The following is a 26,232-nucleotide window of genomic DNA, read 5'->3' as shown; positions in this document are numbered from 1 at the left end:
TTTTCGGCCCAAAGTCACAGCCGTGTTCAGGCAGATGTGCAGGACACACTCACTCTGGGCCACACGTGTCGTGTTGGTTTGGGGAGCCAGGTTTGGTCTTGAGACTCAATGCAGGGACTCTTGTAAGAGCCACCAGGAAGCCAGGTGGCCGATCTGCAGCATGACACTTGGTCAAGCCCAGGAGGGGTGTCAGACCAGGGAGCTATGGAGAGGAGAAGCCGCCCAGGAACTGGCCTGCAGGGAGCCACGGCCACACTGCAGCCAATGGGGGCACTGTGGGGCAAAAAGTAGGCCTTCTGTCCCACAGCATGAGGCATGGCTTTCCTGGACGCAAGCAGGCACCCTGTGAACTGTGCAGAGTGAGGCCAGGAAACCATGGAATCTCTAACTTCAAGAAGGGCCCTGATGGAGGTCACTCAGATTTCAGGTGTTGACAGCATGTGTCTAGTCTGCTCAAAACTCAGGTTAAGATTTCTAATCTCCATGAGCAACTGGATTCACACACTGCCTTGATCCTAGCTTTCAAATTGCCAAGGCGTACCCAAAACAAAGTGATAGATGGCCATTTTGCTAGCATCCAACCACTTATGCAGTTCTGTTTCAGTTAAAACAACCTTGCAGGAATAAGCCACAAAAGGATGAAGTGGGTAAAGGCTACTGACATAGTCACACCCACAAGTCAGTACAGGCACCTGGACCTGATGCAGCAGGGTCAACTGAACAAAAAAAACCCACGGGCACAGCACACCAGGGGTAAGAACATACAGCGCCACAGAGGTGTCAGGAGACTGAAGCTGGGAATTTGTCTAGGCACTCTTTGTGGGGAAAAGTCTTCTGACCATAATCATGTACCCGTATTAACAGTAATACAAATAAGAGTGTCCCAGAGAACTTGTTAGACAGCAACACCACCATTCTTAAACTTGTTATTTCTCATATAAAACCATTACATTCTTCCAGGAACTTACCACATACACAGAAACAACTGATACACTTGCCTTTTAAATCCATATACAAAAATCCAGATTACTGATTTGCACAAAGAATGGACCAAATATGCCGTCCAAAATACATCTGCATTACACTATGTGGACCAAATGCCTGGGTTTTGTTTAAAAAAATAATATTGATTAAAAAAATGTGAACAAAACAATTCACAAAACTTAGAATTAAAGGCAGCCTTTTACCCAGATTTTTGTTTTGTAAAATTCTAATGTACCTCACTAAATTTCATAATGAAATTATGAACATTGTATTCACAACTGATTCGTGTTTGGACTTAACAGTTTAAAGCCTCCAGACTGAAAAGGTGTCTGAAATTCTGATTTTCACAAACTGAATACCCCTACATGTGTCAAACTGAATTTTAAACAAAGAGCAGTAATATATACTAGATAGGACTGACTTGAGTCAAGCATTCCTGTTAAACTGGAGAAAGTTTTTTAACCCCTATCTCAATCCACAAAGAAATGACTGCCAATGAAGAGAGTGTGTGTGTGTGTGTGTGTGTGTGTGTGTGTGTGTGTGTGTGCATGTGCACAGATCTGTGTGTATTATATATGTATACACACAAATATAGATAGGTAGGTAGGAATAGATACATATATATATGTCAAAAAAAGACAATAACAAAAACACCAAACTATGCTTGCGTTGTAGCAGCAGAATGAGAGCACATTAAGAGTGAAGGGAACTGGGTAAGGTCTGGCACAGCCCTCAACGACTATGATATGAGCTTAATTTTTACCAAACCTGCCAGTAACTCCCTTCTAAACAGACTTCTTAAGAGGAAGGAGCTCCTTACAGAAAATGCTTTGTGTTCACATAAAAACCTGTACTATTCAGAACAAAACCAGTTCTTCTGGAAGAGATTATAGGTTCACAGGGACATTTAAGCTTTCATTAAACTGGAAAGCAATCAAGTCTTTCTGTCTCCAAATTATACATTTAATAGTTCCACAGATTTGGCAAAGTTTGTGATGACATCTAGGATGTTTTCACCAAGTCATAGACATAAATATGGAAATCATCATCAAACTTGATGAAATAGACGGTTTGGCTTCTACTTGATGAATGACCATGCCAGTCCTTTTAGAGCCATCTTTGGCATATTCCACTTGTTGCCTACCAGGCTGTCCACAACTCCTGGTTCCCTTTCTGCTGGAGGTGAATCATTAGAATCAAGCATAATGTACAGGTCGCCTTCTTTATAATCATCTAAGAGTTGGTACATGTACAAGACAGGATCTTTTCCCTAGGTAATGTAAAACCGTGTGTTCATTATAGGGGCGCGTGCTAGGACCATTCCCCTTCACTCATCCTTGGAGCCATTCTCAGTCTCAAACATGTTCTCCATCGCCTTGCCAATCATCGTGTCAGCTAGGTGTGTGTCACTGATTAAGGAAGTTGCAACTCTTATCAGGGAGGACTTCAAGTGCAGAAACTCCTCTATTAAGTTCTAGTCCATAAACAGTCGAATCCATAGTATTTTATAAGATACAAAGAAGGATTTACAGGCACCTGGCGCAGAACAGTTCCTTTCCACTGGATGACAGGGCCACTCCCATGCTGTATCCTGCAGCCTACGATGTTCTGCCAGGGCTGGGAAACAGGTTTGCTTGGCCCAACACTGCTCCAGTGTTTTTTATGGGATGTCCTCTTCTTCATCATGGTTGCAGACACACCAGCATGGCCTGCATCAGCCCTGGACTGCTGACCAGGTGTCTTCCCGAATGGAGTCTTCATCTGTATTTAAGTGAGCAGCAGAGCTGTTGGACTAGGGTGAAAACCCAATACTCTCCGGTTTGAAACTTTCTTCAGAATTTCAATGTTCTTCTTGATCCATCAGTCAAGTGCCTCTTCTTCATTCAGGAAAAATATGTGAAATCATAAGGACTCTGCTGGCCACCAGACCCTGTCTGCAGGCCATGGGCCCGCCATCCCATGCCGCGCTTCCACCCCCCCATAGTATATTTTTGTCTTCATCTTAATATACTGAGTTCTGACTTGAAAAAAAATAGGAATTAGCATCTAGCTATGATTTTGGTTAATCTGAAAACTTTCTATGTATGCCAAAAAGCCTCTTTTCTTGAAATTTCCAAGGCTGATTCATGTGCTGGACAGGTAATTCAATTTGGCGTATTTCACTGCCCTTGATAAAACAGACCTTCAAATACTGCAAAAATCCTTAGAACTGGGCAACTCTTCAATGGTTCAAGATTTTGTCACTTGAATTTTTGGCAAGAGTTTCTAACATGTCAGCTGAACATATTTTCAATTCTGTGTGTTTGATCTCATAAAATCAGATTGCCCATACCTGTGTTTTTGATCCCATAATTTCTTCTTTCACATTTATAGCTTTTCCCTGGCCAGTTTTGGATATCTGTGTATTGCAGCTGATTCATGGGTACTCTGGCTGGCCTCAGAAAGGACAGAGTGAAATTTCATAGAGTACTTTGGCATGTCTCTCTCCACCATTTCTCATAGACTCTGGGCATAAATAATTTGGTAGTTACAGAATGTGCAGAAATATAAAGAGGAGTAGCTGATGAGATAGTGAGTCAGGAGACATTATTAGGTGTGGGCATCTGATGGAAGATTTAGGATGTCAAGGAGTTCAGGTTTATCTAATAGCAGAGAGGAGGCCTTTTACTACAGGAATAGTGTAATGAAAACCACATCTTATAAGAAGACCTTGATATATAGTGTCCTGGATAAGCTAGCAAGGGAAAAAATAGGAAGCAATAATAAGTCTTATAATAGTATGGACAGGTGATAATGAGGTTTTAATGATTATTTTAGTATTTCTCTGCATAAGAAAAATATGATTAAAAGTTTAAGTAGTATTTAAAATGTTTTTTGAACAGTTGAAAGCATACAGATTTACTGTTCAGAAAATTTGAATAATAAGTTTTAGAGTCTACTAATTTTTCATCTTCCATTGTACATCCTAGGTTTCTTTAAGCCATGACTCTCTGTCTTAATTATGCAGTCCTTACCCTTAACTAAATAAGTTAGAAGTAATTTAGGTTTTTTGTAATTTTTACTGGAAAGAGGAGTTTTAGGTAACCCATATTAATATCTATCTGTCTACCTATCTATACCTACAAAACTATTCAACATAGAACATAATTAATCTTTACTAACAGAAACACAAATTGTGAAATCATAATATAAATTTTATCCAATTATACATTTGTAATCATTTTGCTCATTCATTCAACAGATAATCTGTCTTCTTAGGAACTTGTAATTAATGTAAAGCATCTCAGGATGACTTTGAAAGGCAGATCTGTGTGGGTTTTGACCTTGTACTTCTGAGTTCCTCTTAGAGGCTACTACTTCAAAATTGTCGCTGGTAACCTCAAGACAATTGCACCCACGTGTACCACCTAGGATATATCTAGGAATTGAAATTGATTAACGTCTGACTCAAAAAAATACATTAGTTTGTTATGCCAAGTGGTGGTATATATTCCCATATTTTTTGTTAGACCCAGACATATTCCTTAAAAAGTAACAGAAAAATCCAGTCTACTATTACTATTTCATATTACCTCCCCTAGATCTGAGCTAATATGCCAGCCACTAATCAGATATGGCTGGTCTGAGTTGAGATGTGCTGCATGTATAAATTACAAACTGCATTTTGAAGATTAGCATAAAAGTGGAAAATATTTCCTAAACTGTGTTGATTACATCTTGAAATAATATTTTTGAAATACTGAGTTAAATACATTATTAAAATTATGTTTTATGTGGCTAGTAGAAAATCTAAAATTAAACATGCAGCTAATATATTTTTACATGGCAGTACTAGTCTAAACATTTTTGCATAGTTGTGCTCCTTTGGCTTTCCCCACAGCAAAATGTCACATTTAATGGGGTCCACATCTGCCATCCCACAATCCTACCCCACTGATGTCTTCTATCAGTGGTTAAGAGAGCAGAAGCATCTGCTTGAAATAAGTACAGATGTGCACTTCTGTGAACATAAATAGAAAAACATAGGAAGGAAAGGTAGCTGTTCCCACTTTTTTAAAAGACTCACTGGTTCATTTCTAATTGACTTGTACTTGTTCCGTTTTGGTTCAATTCATTTGAGGTCTCTAGTTAGCCTTCAGCATGATCCAGTCTGCTGAAGAGCCATCACAGTTCACCATACTCAGTGACTCTTGGTCAAGGTACACTGATCTACATAATTTCGGTAATAAAAAGTCTGAGATCCTAGAGAGGAGAATCTTCCTTCCTTTTCCTTTCTTTTGTTTATTGGAACCAAAATGAATTCCAGTTGCCTTCACCTTATGAGATAAATATTTGGAACAGTGCACGGTTTTCCAGGATAGATCAGTTGTCGACTCTGTCTCCACCTTTGCCCTGATGGTCCTACAGACTGGTATTCTGCGAAGGGTGGGCTGACCTCAATAACATCAGTATTAAAAGTGAAGAATGGAAAACTTTTTTGAATACCTACTATATGCCAGACACTGATGGCTTTTTACACACATTCTCTTAGTTAATTCTTATTCTAAACTCATGAGAATGTTTTTGATATTCTTATTTTATAGTAAAATATCCTGAATATCAGAGAGATCCCTTAACTAGCAGTATGGAACCTCAATTTGAAATAATCTATCTTTAATAAAGTCTGTTCATGATTTTTCATGTTACCATTTTGTCAGGAAAGCATCTCCTTAGTTTCATTAGTTACTTATCATCAATAAGTTTATTAATAGACCCTTTTTTTTGGGTTTATTTATTATTTGCATTTCTTCCCCAATTATACAGTTAGGATAAAAAAATATTTTCTTACCTTATACTGTCTTACAATTACTTTTTAAATATCATTACTTATAACTTACCCACATTTCATTAAGTATAGAGTCAGGATCGACTTTTAATTATCTGAACAACTTCTGCTCATTTATATGAATATATAAATATAAATTGTTATTTCTTCAAAAAAAATGACTAACAGGTATGTATGGGTTTAACTACATATCAAGAACAGTTTCCAATGCTATATATATATATATATCCACTTATTTAATTATTTGCCAAGCCCTATGATGTAGGTACTATTATTATCCCCATTTACAAGAAAACTGAGACAATTTGTTAGCATATAATTTTTCATAGTATTCTCTAATAATTCTCTGTATTTTTGTGGTGTCCGCAGTGACTTTTCTTTTCTCATTTCTGATTCTGTTTATGTGTGTAGACTCTGTTTTTCTCTTGGTAAGTCTGGTTCGGGGTTTATCTATTTTGTTAATTTTCTTGAATAACCAGCTCCTGCTTTCATTGATTCTTTCTATTGTTTTATTCTTCTAGATTTTATTTATTTCTGCTCTAATCTTTATCATATCCCACCTTCTACTGACTTTTGGCCTCATTTGTTCTTCCTTTTCTAGTTTCCTTAATTGTGAGTTTAGACTGTTCACTTGGGATCATTATTCCTTCGTGAGGTAGGCCTGTATTGCAATATACTTCCCTCTTAGCACAGCCTTTGTTGCATCCCAAAGATTTTGTGGTGTAGTTGTTTTCATTTGTCTCCATATAGCACCTGATCTCTATTTTATTTGTTCATTGATCCATTGATTATTTAGGAGATTGTTGTTAAGCCTCCATGTGTTTGTGGGCTTTTTTGTTTTCTTTGCATAATTTATTTCCAGTTTCATACTTTTGTGGTCTGAGAAGCTGGTTGGTACAATTTCAGGCCTTCTGCATTTACTGAGGCTTTTTGTGACCTAGTATGTGATCAGTTCTGGAAAATGTTATATTTGCACTTGAGAAGAATGTCTATCCTGCTGGTTTTGGGTGGAGGGTTCTGTAGACATCTTTTAGGTTCATCTGTTCTAATACGTTGTTCAGTGTCTCTGTCTCCATACTTATGTTCTGTCTGGTTGATCTGTCCTTTGGAGTGAGTGGAGTGTTTAAGTCTCCTAAAATGAATATATTGTATTTTATTTCCCCTTTTAATTCTGTTACTACTTGTTTCACATATGTAGGTGCTCCTGTGTTGGGTGCATAGATGTTTATAATGATTATATCCTCTTGTTGGACTGACCACTTTATCATTATGTAATGTCTTTCTTTGTCTCTTGTTACTTTCTTTGTTTTGAATTATATTTTATCTGTTACAAGTACTTCAACTCCTGCTTTTTTCTCCCTATTAGTTAAATGAAATGTCTTTTCCGTCTCTTCACTTTTAGTCTGTGTATGTCTTTGGATTTGAAGTGAGACTCTTATAGGCACCATATACATGGGTCTTGTTCTTTTATCCATTCAGTAATTCTGTGTCTTTTGATCGGTGCATTCATACCATTTACATTTAGGTGATTATTGGTAAATATGTACTTATTTCCATTGCAGGCTTTAGATTATTGGTTTCCGAAGGTACAAGGGTGGCTTCTTTACTATCTAACAGTCTAACTTAACTCAGTGTGCTATTTCAAGCACAATCTAAAGGGTTTTCTTTCCCCCCTTTTTCTTCTTCCTCCATTCTTTATAAATTAGGTGTCATATTCTGTACTCTTTGTGTATCACTTGATTGACTTTGGGGGTAGTAGATTTAATTTTGCATTTTCTTAGTGATTAATTGGTTTACTTCCTTTACTGTGATTTTATATTCTCTGATGATAGCTCTTAGCCTTAGAAACACTTCCATCTATAGCAGTCCCTCCAAACTATACTGTAGAGCCAGTTTGTGGGAGGTAAATTCCCTCCACTTTTGCTTATCTGGAAATTGTTTAATCCCTGCTTCAAATTTAAATGATAGCCTTGCTGGGTAGAGCATTCTTGGTTTGAGGCCCTTTGGTTCTATTGCTATAAATATATTAAGCCACTCCCTTCTGGCCTGTAAGTTTTCTACTGAGAAGTCTGATGATAGCCTGATGGGTTTTCCTTGATAGATGATCTTTTTCCTCTCTCTGGCTGCTTTTAATACTCTGTCCTTGTCCTTGATTTTTGGCATTTTCATTATTGTATGTCTTGGTGTTGTCTTCCTTGGGTCCCTTGTGTTGGGAGATCTTTGCACTTCCATGACCTGAGACTAATTTCTTTCCCAGATAAGTTTTTAGCATTTCCTCAAAGACACTTTCTATCTCTTTGTCTCTGTCTTCTTCTTCTTCTGGTACCCATATAATGTGACTATTGTTTCATTTTTATTGGTCACACAGTTCTCTTAATATTCTTTCATTCCTAGCAATTGTTTCTGATGTCTGTGCCTCTGCTTCTTTGTATTCCTGTTCTCTAATTTCTATTTCATTTACCATCTCCTCGACCTCTTCTAATATGCTTTTAAATCCCTTTATTGTAGGTTTCATTTCAGTTAGCTCTCTTCAAGTTTCTTTCTCTTTCTTGAAGTCCTTCCTGAGGTCTTGAATATTTTTCTGTAGCTCAGTGGGCATGTTTATGATTTTTATTTTGATATCTTTATCAAGAAGATTGATGATTTCAGTTTCTCTTAGCTCTCTTTCTGGTGTTTGTGGGATTTTGGTTTGTACCAGGTTTCTTTGTCATTTCATGTTTGTATTGAGTACTCTGGAAAAATAACTTTGTGTAGGTGGTGCCCTCTAGTGCCCAGAAGCTCTACTCTCTGGAGCTGCCCAGCACCTGGAGTGATGGTGGTGAACAGTGCCTGTGCCTGTTGGGAAGAAAGAGCCTTTTCTTGTTTCCTGGCTGCAATGCCTGCCTCCACTGCCAGAGCTAGTGGGCTGAGCATACAGAGGGGAGGCTCTGCATTATGCCCCTGTAACTACCATAGACAGAGCTGCCCTCTGGCTGGCCTGGCACAATGACAGAGGCAGCAGGTTTGAGAACAGGTGCTGGCTGAGATGAAGGAGCGGCAGGCTGCATATAATGGTGGGGGCCTCAGCATGTGTTGGCAGCTAGGGAGATTGGGCGCCCGAAGCTCCTGAGTGTTCCCAACCTTGCTGTGCTTAGTGTTCTAGGACAATATTGTCCACCTGTTCAACTCCTGTGCAGCAAGCTCTATGTAATCCTTGCCCATTTAGCAGCCCTCTCACTACTGGGAAGAGTCTCAGAGTGCCTGCCTTTCTTTTGTCCAAAAGCAGCCATTTCTGGGTAACTTCTCCAGAAGCAGCTGGACTCTCAGTCTCTCCAAATATTACACCTGTGTTTGCTTTCCAACCCCACTAATCACCAGAGCACCATGTAATGTGGTTTGTGCTCCCAGAGCATGTCTCCAGGGCTGGGTTTTCAGCAGTACTAGTCTTCTACCCCCTCCCTGCTCCATTTCTCTTCCCCCCTGCTGGTGAGCTGGGGTGGGTGGAAGGCTTGGTTCCACCTGATCATGGCTTTGCTTCTTCTTGCTTTTCTGTGAAATCTTCTCTTTATGCTAGATGTAGCAGTCTGTCACAGTCTTCTTTCCCATCACTCTTTCAGGGTTCATTGTATTTGTTATATTTTCATATTATATGTGGTTTTGGGAGAAGGTTTCTCTCTGACTTCTCACACCACCATCTTTTGGCCAATTGATGTATAAAATTTTAATGCAAATTTAGCAATCCTTTCAATTTAAATTCTATTTTGAGTGCATGTTGGAGGAATGTAGAAGCAAGACAGCTTGAAGTATATATCGTTCTGAAATTTTATTGCTGTATTGATAATGAAAATCATCCTATGGGTGTGTGTATTTGTCAAGAAAGGAAGGTCTAATTGCCAAGTTAATTTCCCTGTTGATTCAAACTGTCAGTTCTTAAAGGATTTATACTGATTTTTCTCTGTTCTGGGGGTTCTGGTTCTGCTTTCAGGTTATCTCTTCTAGTCAGTTTTAGCCCCCACTAAATACATTTGTGTGTATGTATTACCAGGCTGGTATAATGTCTCCACTTTTATGCATCTTCAAAACGTTATTTTAGAACAAGCTTAACTAACTGAAAACAGTAAGAAAGCATTCAATCTGTAGAATGGATGTGTTATACTATTATTCTATTAAGTTCCAAAACTTCAAAATGTTTGTGCAAACAAGCAAACAGACAAATACAACATAATATTGAAATTATGGCATTCTTTCTCTTTCCATTCCCTACTGAATACTTCTTTGTCACTCCATTTTTTAAACTCTTCCAATATTTGCCTCTTGCACCTGAAAATAATCTAGTCCTTTCCAGTGACCTGCAAGGCACTTTATCATCTGGTCCCTGCCTACCTCTTAGAACTTATCTCTGTGATTCCCCCATTGCTCACTTTGTTCAACACACAAGCCCCCATTCTATACCCTAAACTTGCTGAACTCTCCTGACTGAGGGTCTTGGTATTAGTTATAACTTCTACCCCAGATATTTGGCTTTAGATCTTCTCATTCCTGAAGTCTTTCTTACCATTCAGGTTTAAGCTCAAATATTAACTTGTCAGGGAAATTTTCTCTCTCCAATCACTTTGAAGTAAGTACCATCCCCACCCTAGTTCATTTTACCTGTTTAAAATTATCAGGTTTATTTATTTCCCTCTCCTCATTATCTTCTCTCTACTATATTAAATTCCATAAGATTAAGAATCTTTTTATTTTATGTTAATCCTTGTATTTCTAACCTCTAGAATACTTCCTGGCATATAATAAGTACACAATAAATACTTGGGTATATGAATGGAGAGAGTAGTCATACACAGCTTATACTTTACACAGTGGTTATGTTGATCAGCTTTGTATTTGGGCAGGATTTTTGCAAAGGTTATAAAATAACTTTCATCAAAGGAGATAAAAGAAAAATGGCTTTTGAAAGGATTGTATTCTTTATTGAAATGAGGAGCTGGCAAGAGTCTTCCTGAAGAAATAAAAATTCACAAAACAGTTCAAATAGGAGACAACATTAGTTATGTGATAGCATCTCTGAAAATTAAAGATGAAATGAAATTAAACTAATTGCATGAAGGAGTTTATTTGTTTGACTGTAATCATTATTTGGAATCACCAACACCTTAAATCTAACCAGATTTCAGGAAGAGAAAGACAATTACTTGGGCACAGATGTATTTTATTCCTTTCTTCCTGCAGAGCTTCAGTGCTCTTGGTTTGATAAATTGCCTAAACTACCTTGCTGGCTTGAAGGGAAAGTTATGTTTTTACATTTATATTAAACAAAAAACTTGTGGTTTAAAAATAAATCATCACATCTGGTGGTATTGCCTCTCTTTCATTTGTTTGCTATCAAGTGTGAGTTAAAGGTTACGTGCAGAACAATCCCCAGGGTGCAATTTACACTTCCAGGTAGCAGTAAAGCCCTGTAACCAATAACCATCACAAACAGAGGAGCTGTCAGAGACCAAATTCATTGCTCCCATTCCCAGAGTCCTTTTGTTTTTAGAAGACACTGAAATACGTTCTCTTTTCTTATCCCACGAGAATTTCAAAGATGTCCTTTGACCTGTCTTTTGGCACTGAACAATAAATATAGAAAAAGCCCCAATACCTCCTTAAGATTACATTCAGGAGGAAAGAGAGTGGGCACACAGAATTTACACTAAATGATCATAACTTTATTGTCTTGGAGCTTTTAAAATTTGGTGCAGGGCATGGAATAAGGCCATGGAGGACTCAGCATCATTGTGAGTGGGCAGTGTTATCCATTACATGCTTCCCTTGGAAACTAATAGTAACTGTGATATGTGTTAGGTTTGTTGTCGGTCTGCCTAACTCATGTTGCCATTCCTGGCATGGTTCTGTTTACCAGGGCTTGTTACTACAATGAATGTTGACATTCATGATGAACTTTTCCTAGCCTTTTCTTCAAAGTTTTTATCTTTTCTAGATTTTCCAAGTGACTACGATAATAAATATCCAACTATGTAGCTATGTGGCTTTTAAAATACCTCTTAATTTTTCTGGACTTAAATATTCTCACTTGTAGATCATTACCACTATTCTACAAAGGTATTGTCCAGGATCTTTCCCAGATCTAAAATAGAAAGCAATCAGTGTACTCTTCCACATGAAGCAGCTCTTTTTGACAAGATATTAGTAATATTGATATATGTAAACTATATTTTGTCATATTTTTATTCAGAAGGTAATGCATTGACTGCTTTTTGATAATTTTTATGAACAGACTTTGCCAAATTAAAGAAGGCATTCAGCATAAAAGCACTTTAAATGTACCAAGGATTCTATCTTGAGCATAAACTGGCATTTCAATATGGCAAACAGCAGTGGGGGTGGGACCAGTGTGGCAAACATTGATTATATTAGTTGAGGAAGTGAGGTGATCCTTGGAAAGAGCTCGTCCTGAGAAAACGTACTAGGAAAATAAACTTTTCCCAGGGACAACTTTTGACGCCAGAGGAGAGCACTTATTATGAAGACTTTTTGCAAATTTCTAGTTGAAACCTTTCCTGATTCATGGACAAATGTTTGTGTGTTAAGAATAAAAAGCCCTCTAATAAAAACTATATTTGCTTCACTAAAATATGTAAACTGTCGGTGCAGAGGCTCTGACCTTGCCCCCACCATCAAAATATAAAAGAGGGTGGCATCACTCCTTCCCTCTATTACCATAGCAGCAGACTTAGAGGGTGGCTGAGGGAAACTTTTCAATGGCTTGAAGTTTAGTCTTGGCAGGTAGTCTCAGAGCCGGCAAAATTTCCGTTATTATAATTAATTGGACCTTAATAGAACATTGTAGAAGCTCAGGATACTTCAATATACATGAAACCCACTTGTCAAAAATCTGGAGCTATGAATTTAATGCAGTCAGGTATGTTTGTTCAAAGCTTAGGTAAAGATATTCAGATGTTTGACGAAAATTTTTAGATTTACATCATTTAAAAATTAAGTTTTCAGCCAACAGTAATTCTTGCACAGTCCTTTTAGCAATAATTACATAAATGATTGCCCAGAATAGTATGAAATCTAAAATATATGAAATCACTTGTGAAATATACATCAGAGCAGATAGCTATGAGAACCAATGAGACAGAATAAAAAAACAATACAAATTAAGGAATTCGTAGTTAATTAAAGAAGATTAAGGGTACTTAAAGGGGACATAAAGACCTAGGAACCTTCTCAAACAAAGGATTAGTGTGTTGGTGCTATGCCATGCTCTCCTCTACAATGTGTTGCTAATGAAAGTGATGTGTAGAACAGATGAAAAGACTTCATTAGAATGTTATCTTCAATAACCCAAATCCCTTGATTCAACATACAGGGACAGAGTGTCATAAATTTTTGTGTAATTTGGTCTGGGTATTCCTCTTTTATTCTGCTGATGCATTCGGATCCCATTAACTTTTAAAAGGACTTTCATGCACAAGCCATAATAGGCATATTTAGTGGGTGCAGTGACTTAGTGTACTTTATATCTTCAACTCTGGGAAGCACTGCTTTACAGAATGTTAATTGTCAAGGGTTTAGCCCTTAGCAGGTACTTTTCAGTCAATATTTGTCGAATGAATGAAGGAGATTGTTCAGGGAGAAAAAAAAACTGTTTCCCCTTAGATTTGAAACTACTTTGCACTTAATTTCAAGGGTCATCTGCCAAATCCTTTCCATTGTTCAAAATGCACCTCAAATTAACATTTTTATTTATCATCCATCCATTCATTTATTTGTTCATTCAACTAGTCAACATTTATTGAATACTTGTAGGGTGCTAGCTGTTTTGTTTGATACTGATTAATAAAACATAGTTTTTATCCTTGATGGATTCACTGTTTAGATAGGCATGAACACATAAATAATTTGCCAGTACAGTGAGAGAATTACTATAATAAAAATGTGTACAAATTCCAAGTGAGCATAATGGAAGAAAAGTGACAGATTGACAACATCTAGGACTCCCAAATCCTGTATCTTCAAATTTATTTGTAGTCAAGGCTTTGGCTCAAAACCTTGATGAACTGAGCTGGCTCACTTTTAAATTGGAAGGATGACTTTGCTAAGATTAGACCAATTTAAGTGACCAAATGATGCCTCCTTTACCCTGGGCTAGACTTTGGTTGTAACATGAATTTCTCTCAGCCAGAAAACCCTCTCACATTGGCAGATAACCCCAGGCCTATCTTTCCATAACTGTTGCATGGCATTCCAAAAATACATAATCCCAAAGATGAGACAAATACTAAAGAATATGGCCCTCTTGCTGTCCTTATGTGAGCAGATAGCTTCTCTTTTGAAACGACTTTAATGTAGGGCATCTCCTCCCTAAAAGGTGAGTTAGAGAATTGTAAACATTCTTGAAAAGTCACTATTGGGCAACCCCTAGAGAGCTTGGGAGTGTCACCAATAGTTAAAATGTCCTACAATTTTGGTTCAGATTACCTTTCTTTATTCCTTTGCTTCTTTTGTGAAGCCTTCATTCTAACCAAAGTGATCTATTTTCTTTCTTCTGAACTCTTAATCTTTATTCTAAACAGCTGTTTATTTCTCCAAGTCTCTGGACATGCGACTTTTTCTAACCTTGGCCCCTGGAAAACCAACCTTTTCTAGACAATATATCAGCAAACTTATTCTATAAAGGACTAGAGAGTAAATATTTTTGGCCTTGCCAGCCAAAACTACTCAATTCTGCTAATATGTAGCATGACAGTAGCACAGACATAGTGTTAAATGAATGGGAATAGCTGTGTTACTACAAATCCTGATTTTTACAGAAGCAAACATGGGCAGATTTGGTCTGCAGGCCATAGTTTGCAAAGCCATATTTTAGATTCAACTCAGAAGTTATCTTTTCTAACTCCTTTTGAGAAACTTCAGACACATAACCATAACTGTGACAGGAGGCTTGATGTGTGCTGCCAATCCCTTCAAACAAATGGTGCCTGAACTGGATAGTGGATTAAAAAAACAAAAATCAATTTGTATACCAGAATCAACTAAAGGGCTTCTAAAAAGCATACACTCCTGGGCTGTACCCCATGCATGATTCAGAATTTCTGGGCATGGACCCTTGAAATATTTAACTTTTTAAAAGGCCTCTAGATCATTCTTATTATTCAGCCATTTTGATAGAACATTTGGGAACCGCTGATGCCCAAGACAATGTCTGTGTGCCATCACGTGGTTGACACTTGTGTCTTTTTCACATGACACCAGAGTTCTGCTGCGTATGTGTTCAGTGACATGGTTAATGATGGTCTAAAGAAATCGGAGTTTATTTGATAACCCATAAAAGACTGACTGGAAGTTTTCATTACAGAGTAATAAGAATTAGGAAATGATATGTTTTAAGATCATAATTAATATGGCAGAGTTGTATTGGTGGATTAGTGTGAACAAATGATTATGCATAAATTAAAGTCAAAGTTGGAATTAATTTGGACATCATTCTAATTTAAACTTCTATTCATACAAGATTTCTTCTCATATTTCCTAACTGATGGCTATTAGAGAAAAATCTGAATTATTTTAGAAAACTTCATTCATGGGAGACCATAACAATCTTAGAGACAATGATAGAAATATCTTTCTTACACCAAGCCAACATGTGTGCCTGGATTTTCTACTCGATAGTAATTTGTACATCCTTAAAACAATATTGAAAGAAATCGTTGTCTTCTATTTTAATTCACTCATTATGCTTCTCCTTAGAGTCTTTTCTTTTTCAGTCTAAAATGCCTAGTTTTTCCAACTAAACCTCTAAGAAGATGATTTTCAAATTATCACTGGGTACATGACATTTTGAATGTACTTTAGATCAATATTTCCCAAAGTGTGTCCTTTGTGGTGCTAGTTCTGAGAGGTACATCTTTAAAAGGTGGTCCCCTGGTCAAATTCATCTGTGAAAGGCTGAAAACTGTAAGAGCTCACGGTCCATGCTGGCAGAGGCATTCAGGTGGAAACTGGGTTAAAGAAAACTGTCTTTAAAATGGCACATATATTAGCATGGTACTTTTCAAACTTATATGATCACAGTAACGTTATTTTCTGTAACATATTAGTATACTATTAACACATTTTGGGAAGTACTGTTCTATGTTGCCCACATCCATCTTTAAATGTCAAGCATAGGGGAAAAAAATGCCACATTCCAAATGTCGCCTTATCTGCACTGCGTTCAGACTTGCTTTCCCTTTCAAGGATTCTAAGACTGTTCTTCCTGTTCTTTTGAAATGTCCTTCTTAATATAGCCCAGGACCACATCAGCACTTTTTGATATTTGCATTGTCCTACTGACTCTTTGAAATTCTGGTCACCTGATATTAAGATTTTTCACATTAAATACGGCCAAATCAGGTCATTTTCAGCCTCCCCTCTGCTTGATAAAAATAAATAAATAAATGAGAAAGTAGATATATCCTTATTAAAATTTGATTGGTTTCACCCCATAACTTCTTTTTTGGGGAACAGTTTTAAATCCTAATTTGGCGAGGTGATCTTTTCAGGTGCACTTCATCTGAAAGATTGATAAATACATCTTCTATGCTTTAATCTCAGTCTAAGTTTTAAGTTGTGTGGTTTATGGTTGACCATTTGTTTCTCTTAGACATGGATATGCTTTTTAGCACTTTTTGGATATAGTTGCTCAACTGTGTGTCTACTTAAGTGCAGATACTTTGCTCTCATTCCTCTCCTTTGTTCATCATGTAATGTAGAAGATTTCCTCAATGTCCAGCTGAAGCTGAGGCTCTATCTCTGAATCACTCAATTCTAGCCCCTCGAGGGAAATGGCTTTTCTATATTCCCCTATATTACATGGGGTATTTCATGTAACTCCCACCTTTTGACCTTCCCTTTTTGGTATTTCTGACAAAGATTCTAAGGATTATGTCTGGATCTTGTCTAACTTTATTCCTACTTTATGTTTAGTGTCTGTGATGACATAAGTTGATGATGTGGACAGAATTTTTCATTTATACTTTTTACATTCAATTAATGACCTATATTGATTTCAAAGAGACAGAAGGCACATCGTTGAAATTTCAAGTGTGAATGTGTGCTAGTAATTGTCTTGAATCCATAATGTGTGAGATATGTGTGTTAAACCACTTTGCAAAAGAAAGTCACTATATAATTTCAGACATTATTATGTCTACTTTTATATAATTGTAGAATTGACAATCCAAATTTCTCCCTCCACCATCAATAGAGCTAGGATAGGAAGAGTAGGGCCAAGTTTAGTTGTGATGAAACCTTTCTTTCTGAAGGCATGGTATGAAACAAGGAGTGTCATTGGAGTTCTTTCTGACCCCAAGTTTCACATGTGACTCAGGATGGAAAATGAGCTAAGATGTTCATTCTTTTTGCACATAAAAATTGCCATTTAAGGTCACTGCTGACAAATACACTTTGAAGAGATACCAAAGACCTACTCTTAAAATGTATAATATCCACTCTGTTGTCAAATTCAGAAGTTATCTTTCCACTCTCCTCAGTCACTTACATTACTGATGACTGAGTATGATGAGAAGGAAATGGTCATGAAAAATGTTGTTGTTTAAGTTAAAGAAAAATCCATTTAAACTTCTCTACACAGGAGTAAATGATAGGCTTTCAAGCTGAGACAGAACCTGTCTATTGTGGAAAGGCACTTGACAACTTCGAGTAAAAGTCGTCTTCTCATAAGGTGATTCCTTATAATCCTTTCATTATCTCTGCCCTTTATCATTATTAAGGATTTTTCTTTTAGAAGGAGTAGAATTTTTAAAAAACTGAATATTACTCTGAGAATCCATATGTATCAACTGCTTTTGAATATTCTTCCCTGAATATAGAACAGGATATAAATCCCGATTACTGAAAAAGTTAATGCCATGCTATTAAATGTGGCAAATTTTTAGAGATGGAATTCTGATAAGATGATTCATTGACATGGGTAATTTGGAGCTAGAAGGAGAAAGAACAGAAGAGTATTAAGCCTGAAGGATAGTGGATGTGTTTGACTTGCCAGCAAATGCAGGGAAGCTGTGATTCAGCTTTAGGTGGTACTGGATCCAGTATTATTCTTTTGGTACTCCAGACATATTTCATGCTGAAGAATACATCCATCCACCTATGCTGTCATGCAACTGACATTTAGCGTTACAGAACAAAATATACAGGTTAAGAATAATTTTTCAGAATATGATTCAACATTATTGCACCTATAAAGTAAGTCAACTGCACTGATTTTGATGAAAACAGATATATTAATAATTATTCCAAAAGATTTTGTTTCAGAGGAATATGTTCATGGTAGATTAGATGTTGCAATAAGCAGAGGCATTGGCCTGGTCTTGAAAACTGCATAAATGACTAATACTGATTCATGAAGGAGCAGTATCATATAGTGAGGATGACTTTTCATTAAGCCAAAATGTAAAATGGATCAAGATACAATACAGAGACTATATTGCTAATGGTCAGCAAGGAACATCAGGAAGTAATATCCAGGACAATTCTCAAATTGAATGACTTACCTTTTGAAGGTTAAAAGCAGATTTCACTATTGGTTTTATTCAGATATAAAATAACATGGGGAGCAAAATATTTTAAAAAGTTAGTTTGTTGGGAAGAGCAAGTGTGATAGAGCCATAAAAAGGAGCAGGTGAGATCTGTTCCGTAACCTTATACTAGGACTTTCCTTAAACTATAGAAGTGGAGGGAATGTTAAGGTTGTTGTTCCATAAATGTGTACTGTTCAATGAAAAAAAATAGAATTTAAAAGGTCATAGAGACTAGTTTGTGAAGAACAGGGACTTTAAAGCATTTCTAGGAGAAAGAGCCAATCTTCTTGGTTGATTTGTTTTCTTGGCTTCTTTGTTCTTCACATAGGTATATCCAAATTTAAGTCAATTTTATTTATCAGTACCTCTCACAAAGGGGAAATTTATTATATGAAATAGTAATACAGAAAAATATTTGGAAATAAAGTGAGTTTCAGAATAAAGTGTTTTCATTAATTTTGTTATATGTATTTGAACAAAATAAATGAGTAGGCCAATGCAAATATATTAACTTTCATCAATATATTTTAACCCAGTGGTAATCTCTAATAACTTGTTGTCTATCTGGCTAAGCATGTTGAGGACAGTGAGTTTGTTAAATGATTTTATATTCTTCAAGATTTGTAGCACAGAGTTTAAAAACTACTTACTATACTTCTATGATTAGGCATACAGGTGGTATCCCATAGATATTTGGGAGACTGATTCATCAAAATGGGACTAGTAGAATGCTTCCTTAAGCTGCTATTCTATTAATTTGTGTTATTGTATTTGGCAATAATAAAATTGTATTTCTTTTACTATTTAAAAATTGATTTTTTTCAGTGATTCATGTTGCTTTCTCCACATTTGATTAGAATAACTTTGATATTCCTTTACCCTTGGGAAAGAAGAAATGTGAACACAAATTAGAAAATCAGAATTTCAAATAGCTTTAAGATTTTTAGTTTTTGTTTTTGGCATAAGAATAGACTACACGAATGTTGTGGATCTATGCAAACTATTTCTTACAATTATTCCTTCATTATTATTCATTTGGTCAGTTATCAGCTATTTACTAGGCATTTCTATGTGCCAAGCACGCAATAAACATGAGGTCTTCAAGCAATGGGAGAGTCCAGAACCATTGCAGAAGAATGTGTGCTCTCCAGGACATTGATGAGTTGTCATGAGAGATCTAAAACCAGAGAGAGAAATCTAACACCGTGATCCAGTAGCAAGAAGTAAAGAAATTGTGTCAAGGTAGATATATCAAAAGGCATGAGGCTTACCAAACTCATGAAGGGAAGCTTGGTCTCTATGCATATTTTAGTCATCATGTTTTACAGCTTTCGGCCATCCTATGCAGTTTCTTTTGCCTGAAGTGCTGGTTTTTCCTCTTCTTCCAGATAACAACATATCATACTTAGGGCCTCAATTTAAGTTTCACATCCTCAGGATAGCTTAGATTATGTTACAGTAGCAATTAATTCTGAAATCTCAGGTACTTATTATAGCAAAGGTTTATTTCCTGCTCATGCTTTGTTTTTAGTGCAGATCAGCAGTGGGTTCAGCTTTACAAAGCCATTCAGAGACTCAGAACAATTGAGGACACCTCTACTACATATTACGGATGAACCTATTAGAACAAGTGGTTTGTCTTTTTTTGTGTGTGAGGGGGGGTTAGTTTATTTATGTGTTTTGCTTGTTTCTTTGTCTTTAATTAGTCCAAGGAAGAGAAAAATGAGAATAACTCAAGGTCTTCTCACTGTCCTTGGGCTAGATCTAATCCACAGTCCTGCCCAACTGGAATGAGATTAGGAGTGCTGTTTTCCTTGTCTCCTGAAGGGAGAAGAATCTGATATTGGTGAATGAAGGTAACTATCTTTGATTGAAATCCTTAGAAAAAACAGTGGTAAAAGGAAGTGATGTCCCAAATTAGGGCCAAAGTTGAAAAGAGCTTTTAGCTATTCTAATTAGCTTTGGGTCCAATTATAACATAACACTTCTGAAAGGATTTGCCTCTGTGATTGCTAATGCATTTTCAGTGGTTATTTAGCAACTATAAGGAGGAGAAAAAGGTTAAGAGAAATTTAGAGTAAGCAGAGTCCCTTTTCTAAAAATTTACAGGAAATGGAGTCAGTAAACTATAACCCAGTAGGGAAGTATTACAGGAATTGTTTATGGAAAGTTGTGAAAAGTTGGTCCACAGATAGTTTTTGTCTGCAGAATGTTATGGCTCCACATGATAAATGCAGAAGGAGAGCAAATATTTAGAAATGTTTGTAGGCATTTGTCAGGGAATTTTACATCTGTTGAATCTAATAATAATTTTTAAATATTTTTAAGTTAAAATTATTAAATTGACTTTGTATATTGCTTTTTAGTTATTTCATTTTTCTAACAAATCATTTTTATTGTATGTTAGAAAAGTTCCAGTCCATGATAGATTAGAAATTAAAAAAAAACATAATAAAACAGACTAGTTGATCATCATAGATTATTTGTGAAGCACTGGTTTGAGCACTTACTGAAGGCAATGAAGGAAAGTGATCACTTAGAATTAACATGAGGTGATATACTAAGATCAGACCACATATATTTAATGACTGACCAATATAGTAATGTCAGAGAAACACAGTATACTAATGCATATGGATTTGGGCACATGGCAGATTTTTCTCATACACTTTTTGGAAAAGGTGATGAAATATGAGCTAGGTACTGGTTTTATTAAGTAGATTGTTGGTTAAACAATCACATACAAAGACCTATGGTTTACAAGTCAGTATCTACCTTTTCAGTGGCCCCTCCACCGGTCCTGGAAACTCTACTTTAACTTTGGTGGCTACATACCAGCTCCCCTCTACTTATCTAATCCCTGATTTTTCAGTGTTATGTTTGCACCAGTTCTGGGATATGGAGAGTAGAAAAAATTAAATAAAATAATTTTTAACAATTTAAAGGAAAAGATGGGGGAGACCTATGTAAAATATATGTTATAAGGCATATATATATATATATATATATATATATATTTAAATTAAAAGTATTATTGATATACACTCTTATGAAGGTTTCACATGAAAAAACAATGTGATTACTACATTCACCCATATTATCAAGTCCCCACCCATACCTCATTGCCGTCACTGTCCATCAGTGTAGTCAGATAAGGCATATATATTTTAGTTAACAGTTAACTGTGTAATTTTGTTTTCAAGGTTAGGATTGAATTATTGATGTATTGACCTATCTATGAATTTATATTCCACTTCTCTACCAAACTGGGTTTGAGTCAGTTTACAATCTATATATATCTTTAAAAATAACAAATAAACTGTTGAAGTAGGCTCAACATATTTTATTACAAAGTGTAGTATAATAAGGGATAGGGCTAAAATTTTTTTCTAAGCTATCAAGTGACCAAAACAAAGAGAGAAGAATCATGGTTAAGATAAAAGTAAAGCCTGTCCAGGTATAACCAGTATTTCTCCCTGAAAGCCATACTTTCTGTGGCCTAACAGAAAGGTAATTGTGTGATAAAGTGTCCACTAACAAATTCTTAAAACAGGAACAGTGTTGAGTTTGTATGTCTTTTTCTTTCTGTAACTCTTTGGTAGTCTGGCTTGATCAAAATATAATAAAGCACATCTAAAGTAGGTTTTCAAATTTTAGGTTGCCTAAGGATTACTTGGACTGTTCTGACTCAGCAGATAGAGGGTGGGGTTCAGAGCCTTGTGTTGTTAAATAGCACCTCAGTTGATTCTCATGCCTATGGTCCAGAGATCACAATTTGGGAAACACTGATCTAGAAGAGTAGTTGGTAGTTTTCCATATAGGTAGTTTATCACAACTGAGCCTTATATAAGAATGGCTGGTGTTTATGAGTCTGCTATTTGGCAAAAATCTGGATTGCAGAAATCAAATCTTGCTAATTCAGGAGGCAACCATGTAACATTTAACCTTAAAATGCTTCCTATTAAATGTACTTAAAAAAAATAAGCTGTGCTATGCAATGTATTTCTCCTGGCTCTTTGCAGTCAATAATACTCTAAACATAACATTTTTATGAATGTAAGAGAGCCTACAGTGAAAAAGTCCAGTGGCAACACTGATATAAAGGATTGCCACTTAAAATTACTACTTAATCATTTAAACATTTATATACTAATTATTATTTTTTATATAGTTTTTTATTTTGATATCATTAATGTACAATTACTTAAACAACATTATGGTTACTAGACTCCCCCTATTCTCAAGTTGCCCCAGCACACCCCATTACAGTCACTGTCCATCAGCATAGTAAGACTATTTAGTTTTAAATTTTAGAATCATTTTTACTTAGTTCTTTTATTCTATAACATGGTTAGATTGTGCAAGAAGTAAATGGGATAGTGTCTTTTTTTAAACTATAGTTCAAAGTAATGTGTTTGATAATAGAAAAATAAGTCATGAGTTTTGAAGATTTTAAGTCCTTTAGTACATGGCAGGGAGTGGGTACTAAATTTCTTAGAATTTATGTTATTGATCCCATCAGAGAATATTTGATCTACCCTCAAAAGAAAATACCAGTCACCTTCTTACAACTCAGGCAGTATTAAGAATCATAGAACAAAATAAAAAGAGTATGCTTTGTGAAAAAGAAAATCTTTTGAAAAATTCTCGAGTTGTATAAAAAAAGATTCCCTTGATAGCATAATTTCTTGTAATTTTATATATAAATAAGAAATAAATTCCAAATCCAAGTTAATTTAGGTTTTTAACCCTCTTGAACATGGGTCTATTAACCACACTTCTAAAAGTTGCTCTATTTTATGAGACACGTTGAGCACAATACTCTGGAATCAATTTCTTAAACATGGGACAGTTTTTCCTTACATAAATGTGCTGCCTAAATTGTGGTAATTCCTGAAGCATTTTTGACATGGAATCCAAGATGAAAATCTTATTTTATGAAAAGGGAGATTGATATATTTTGTACATGAAATCAAAGACTCTTAGGGACAGCAAATCTTGTTACCCTACTTCTCGGTTCCCTGTTGAATACATCTAAACACACTACCACAGCCCTTCTCTCAATATTTCTTCAAGTGTCATCTACTCTGATCAAAAGTTTCCCAAGGTAAAGTTTTACCACTTAATATATATTAAATATATTCTCTTGTTATGCATCTAATTATTGAAAAATTCTGAGGCCAAATGTTGCCTTCCTTTAATTTTCCTCCTTACCCTTTGTCATGATGCAGTAAATCTAGACATGCACCTAAAGCCACATGTTCATTTGTTTGAAGACATTTCTTATCTTCCCTGAAACATGAAATTATTAAAAAGAGAAAGTCTAGAACTTACCAGATATTACGCATTTAGAAAAAAAAACTTACCACTGCTATTTTACTTCTTTATACCTTCCCAGTTTTGTAATCTCTGCAGTTTTGAAATCCATAACTTTGATGTGGCTAAGTACTCCTTAGGTCACATCCTTAATGATGTTATTCCTTTTACTCTTTCTCCCTAATCTTACCTGTTGGTAAGATTTGTGTTTCCGATAAGTTCTATTGTGTTTCTGCTCTTTGGGCTGCAGATTTCTCTACAAGTATTTTTTCCTTGTCTTTCATCTTCAATGGTAGTCATGTTATAGAGCCATTGCTTTTTCCATCTCCCACTAGTTTTCACTGATCCAGAGATTAGCTTATTTCTTTAAGTTGCATTTAAAATTTTGATTTATAAGACACTTATATTCCTAATTGTTCTAGATATAGACCATAACCGAATCCATAAGGCCTTGGTTTTATCACAAAACTCTTACCCTGTGAATTATTTGGCATCACTTCCATCATTATATGTCAAATTTGTTCATCATACTGTGAGGTCAGTCGTTTGTTCTGTGCATTTTTTTCCCTCCCTCAGGTCTTAAAAAACTTACCATAGCAAAAAATATCCATCACCGACTTTTTGAGATTTCTAGCCTTTCTCAGTTTGTGATTTAGGAGCCATAAACCTCAGTCTAGAAAACCAAATTCTAAACATCTTTTGTGATCAAAAGATGATGTGTGTGTGTGTGTGTGTGTGTGCGTATGTGTGTGTGTGTGTTTTATTTTTACTTTTATAACCATACTTTTATTTGGTAGAAAATATAAAATCCCTAGATATGCCTACACATCTGTATTAGTTATCTATTTCTGTGTAACAAATTATACCCAAACATAGCAGCTTAAAACGGCAAGCATTTATTATCCTGTAGGGTCAGGAATCTGGGAGCAACTTAGCTGGGTGGCTCTGCATCAAGAAGGGGCTGCAGTTATCTCACGACTCTACTGAGGCTGCAGAGTCACTTTGAAACTCACTCATGTGGTTGCTGGGAAACCTTGATTCCTTGTTAGCTTTCAATTGGAGACTTTAAGGAGAGAGGGAAGGAGAAACAAGGGTAGAGCCCAAGGAGAGGGTGTCCAAGATGGAAGCAGCAGTCAGATGTAACTTACTCTCTGAAGTGACATACCATTATTCCTGCCATATGCTATTGTTCACACAGACCATCCCGGGTACAAGGTGGGAGGGGCATACTCATGGATGTGAGAAGCAGGAGGTACAGGTCATTGGGACTTCTTGAAGACTAGCTACTCCACTGTCTTTTCAGCTTCCCATCCAAGCCTTTAAATTGAGGCATTTTTGGTTTCTTACGAAGGAATTAGTTAAGTCCCATGGAAATTAATTAAAAGTGGTAGTAGACTGAGAATATGAACCTTTATAGGCCTCTGGTTAATTTCAGATAAATTATCACTAAGCATACTCTGATTAGCTTATCATGTGTTTCAGATGATGACCTAAACTTCCGAATTATTTTTATTTCATTTTGCAGTTCTCAATGCATAAGGAGAATGATTGCACTTGTTAAATATAGAGGATAGTCACCTGGAAGATGAACTCATATCTATGGTCTTCACCGCATTTCTAGTTCAGAAATTTAACTCTATGCAAATATGTAATAATGGCTTAATGGCTTAATGATGTAGTAGAATCAGATTGTTCTGTGTGAGGATAAAAGAGATATGGAGGAACAAAGGCCATGAATTCATTTTAGTTTTTCAAATTAGGCAAAGCAATGTCCTCAGCAGGGGAGACGAGATGATAAGGTATTTTGCTTACTCTCAAGGACTTATAGCAATTGTTAGTTTTAGAACAGACTTGAACTTTGGCCATCATTATATTTTCTCTTGTGTATCACCTTTTGGTTGTATATCCTGTCTGCCAGGTAGGGATGTTGTGAAAATTTTGTGAAATGATTCTTGTGATCTATTCAAAAACAATGTGTTATATAAATGCTTTATTAAAATGTAAAGAGCATGTTACAAGCACTGTAAATATCAGAATTCATTGCACAAAATATGTATTTTTTCTCTATCATAACTATAAAAGTTTCTAATACAACCACGCTGTCAATGAGGCTTCTCTTAAAATATGAACCTGTGGCAAAATGGAAGGGATTTACTAATTAATGCAAAATAGAGTCAAACCCTTTCCCTCAGTTACTTGGTAAATGGAATCATTCTGGGTTTCTTCTGGGGAAATTAGTATTTAAGGCAAAAGAGATTTCTGGCTTGGAGAGCCTTACATACAACATTTTAAATCTTTAAGGTAATTTGGAGTAAAATACCATTACCTTTTGAGAAATAGAAGAGAGATTAAAAATCTGTCTTAAGTTCACGCAATACCATGAAAAAGTAAAGAATCCATGTTAGTGTTTTTAACTACATTGTATTCCTAATAAAACATCTACCTTCAAACCAAGTCTTGAAACTATATGAAAAGAAATCCACACTCAAAAATGGACTCTCATCCCTAGTTTTTAAAATGATACCTTATTTCTTT

The 26,232-nt window shown here is 36.0% G+C and overlaps 1 long non-coding RNA gene and 1 pseudogene across 1 annotated transcript in view; one reads left to right on the top strand and one right to left on the bottom strand.

Moving 5' to 3' along the window:
• LOC130682866 (uncharacterized) overlaps positions 1-26,232 on the top strand; it is a 208,734-nt gene that overhangs the window by 162,617 nt on the left and 19,885 nt on the right. The window lies entirely within an intron of this gene.
• Positions 1,987-2,904, bottom strand: LOC118929401 (spindlin-1-like; annotated as a pseudogene).

This window comes from Manis pentadactyla, chromosome 3 (genome assembly GCF_030020395.1).
Source record: "Manis pentadactyla isolate mManPen7 chromosome 3, mManPen7.hap1, whole genome shotgun sequence".
NCBI classification, from domain to species: domain Eukaryota; kingdom Metazoa; phylum Chordata; class Mammalia; order Pholidota; family Manidae; genus Manis; species Manis pentadactyla.
The sequence above is the reverse complement of the archived record's forward strand: the minus strand, read 5'-3'. Positions and strand labels throughout refer to the sequence as shown.